Genomic DNA, 3,469 nt, shown 5'->3' with positions numbered 1-3,469 from the left:
AGCCCACTAGAGCTGATGTAAAGTCTATCTGTCTATCCATCCATCCATCCATCCATCCATCCATCCATCCATCCATCCATCCATCCATCTATCTATCTATCTATCTATCTATCTATCTATCTATCTATCTATCTATCTAATTGAACAAAGTGAAGTGTACGGCAGTGTTCACACCTGCTTTAAAAATATACACAGGCCTATATATTTATATTACATAAAATAAAATAAATACAATGGTACATGTCTGTGCGCGTGTGTGCGTGTGCACACACATGAAAAAATAATCGAGGAAGTGACTGATATTTCAAAATATCCTTTGTTTTTATATGAGTGTAAAGATTTATCCTTCAGGGAGTTCCAGGTCCGCAAATTCTAAGTTATAGACAGTATAATGCATACGCTGAAGAGCCGGTGGGGAATGAACCCGGAGCACTTAATCCCCAGTCCAACACATATCCCGTCGTGTCACTTGAACTTGACCGTGGACTTGTCAATATAGCGCCTTGGCAGCCTGTTGGAAGTTAGGCACCAAATGAACCCTCGTCCTCATCATGGGTATGTTATCATGTAACTCAGAGAGTATACTCTCTGTCTGAGTGACAGACCCGGTCCATTTGATTCATTGTTATATAACTAATTGTAGCCCTATAGTTATTACAGCGAAGACAGCGTTTATACTGCAGAGCGCAGCCTTATAGCATGACGAGTTGTGTCTTCGACTGTTAAGTAAGCGCTTAGGGTTCGATCCCCGTTTCAGCATATCTGGAGATCTATGAAAGACACCAGGCAGTATGATTTTGAGAACCGATGCACTATAGTCTACAAATTAATAAATATTCAAGACGAGCAGTTGTCACATAGATTTTAAAATCAAAACAAGGTTTTTGTGCAGCCAGTCAGTTATAGCCTACCAGCGCTTAAAACTTGCAATTAGAGATTCAAATTAAAACAAGAGGTTTGTAGCCTACAGTCAGTTTAGCTGCTAATCTGAAGAGCCGGTGGGGACAGAACCCGGAGCACTGACTCCACAGTACAACACATATCCCGTCGTGTCACTTGAACTTGACCGCGGACTTGTCAATATAGCGCATTGGGAGCCTGTTGGAAGTTAGGCACCAAATGGACCCTCGTCCTCATCATGGGTAGGCTAGGCTATGTTATCATGTGCCTAAGTGACAGACCCATGATGAGGGTCCATTTGATTCATTAGCCTATTATATAACTAATTGTAGCCCTACAGCGAAGACGGTATGGACACAACAGCGTTGGAAGCAGCAGGGCACAGCCTTATAGCATGACGGGTTGTGTCTTAGACTGTTAAGCAAGCGCCTAGGGTTCGATCCACGCTCCAGCATATCGATAGCTTAATCAAGGACACCGGTGAGTATGTTTATGAGAATCGATGCACTAGTCTACAAATTAATAAATATCCAAGACGAGCAGTTAAGCCACATATAGAGTTTAAAATCAAAACAAGGTTTTTGTGCAGCCAGTCAGTTTATAGCATACCAGCGCTTAAAAATTGCAATTAGAGATTCAAATTAAAACAAGGGGTCTGTGCGGTCAGTTAGCCTACCAACAGCTAAAAAGTGTGTTAATTTTCAGTGTTGTATGTTTTATTTATGGGCCGATACAATCACACAAGCCGCTGAAATTCATTTCGGAGCGCAGCTACATGCTGACGTCCTATCAACCGAAGCCCAGAGCCATTCAAGGAGTTTCAGGGAGAGTTACATCATCTCCGTTCACATAGGGCCAGAGTTGGCAGAACTCTCTAATACAAGGCTCTGGCCAGTCTACTGGCGTGCGAAGGCTGTTTTGCGAGGGGCTCTTACAAGCGCGTTTGAGAAACGCCATAATCGTTAGGACCGCAGCCGAGCGAAGGCCCTCGTACGAAAATCTCTTTGGGAAACGCGCCCATATGTGGTTATTTTTTGTTTCTAAACACTTTAGAAAGTCAGACTGTTAGACTGACAGTATGAGTATATAGAATGATGGAGGCTAAACCAGTTTGAAGACGACCATCATGTTAGCAATGACGATAAAAGAAGGCTAGAGACTGGAACACAACCACCCTAAGGACTACAAACCATGGATTATCATCTAGACCTGCTGCACAATATGAAATAGAGCTGCTACCTTTAAAGGACACAATGCGACATAGCTGTTTACACACTGCTGTACCCCCTCCAACTGTATACAGTATGTTCCCCATTGTCAACAGTTTTGGCAATGTAAATGTATGTTTTCTCATGTCAATAAAGCAAACATCGACTGTATATTGAACAAAACTGGCCAACCCCTTAAACCCTACCCAGTTTTAATCCCTCTTCCATAATTGGGTTGATCAATGCTTTAATGTCCTTATAAAGTTTTAAACTAGGACAGCATTGAGGACTGTGACAGTGTCCAATATTGTGGGGCTGTCATTGACGTTATTATTGCCCATACAGTATATGGAACATGAAGTGTTACAGACAGACAGAATGACAGACAGACCATAATATAATATCTTCCTCAGAGTTATGGGGGTCCTATTGGACTGATTATTAGAGGTTTGCATAGGAAAAGGTACAGTTTCATGAAGGTACAGTTCACTGGTACAAGGTCAACTAAAAGGAGATCATAGAAAAGCACTTGGCTTATTTACACAGGAAACCATTGAAGTATCTCATATACTCATTGTTGTAATACCCATTATCGTGGAAGATAATAACAAAGAGATAAATCAGTAGCATGACCAGTATGTTATAGTTAAAACATCAGTTTTCTAGCAAAATAGTATAAATATGAAGCCATTATCAATAATTATCGGTATAATGAAGGTTTACAGTACATTACTCTTTTTGTGCTTTGTGTAGCAATGTTTCTCATGCGTGTGAGGAGGAGTCAGTTATATTAAAGTTATAGTGTTTACCCAATTACCCAATAAAGCATGCAAATGATAGAAATCAATGTTTTATTGTAAACATTGTGGTCATTTACAGTGTTCACAGAAATACATCAGAATCAACTGTCATACCAGAATTACAAATTTAAATCAATTATAGTTTTAAAACATCTATTAACACTCAAACCTCACTTACTTCACTGGAGCAGTTGTTCTCAAACATTCCATTTTGTTACAGTACGGACAATAGTCTCATATCACAACATTGTCATTGTCAAGCTGTCTTCTTTCCTCTTCCAAGGTTCAAGGTTAAAAAAACTAAGCTGCTTAAATGTATCTATATCAGTGGTTCTCAAAGTGTATTTCAGGGACTCTCTATGTTCCTTTATGGGGGTCTAAATCGACCCTTACACGTCTGTAACTTTGACAGTGTACAAATAGACAGAAAGACACAGGGAGAGAGAGATACTGGTCTTATTGCATCTGGTAACATTGTCTTTCTCTCCCATGTTAAACATTCTTTGCTGCTTCATGGTAACATTCTCTTTTATTATTCATACATGTACAGGGCAAACACTA

Source organism: Nannobrachium achirus (assembly GCF_963921795.1).
Source record: "Nannobrachium achirus genome assembly, chromosome: 4".
In the NCBI taxonomy this organism is placed as follows: Eukaryota; Metazoa; Chordata; class Actinopteri; order Myctophiformes; family Myctophidae; genus Nannobrachium; species Nannobrachium achirus.
The sequence above is the reverse complement of the archived record's forward strand: the minus strand, read 5'-3'. Positions refer to the sequence as shown.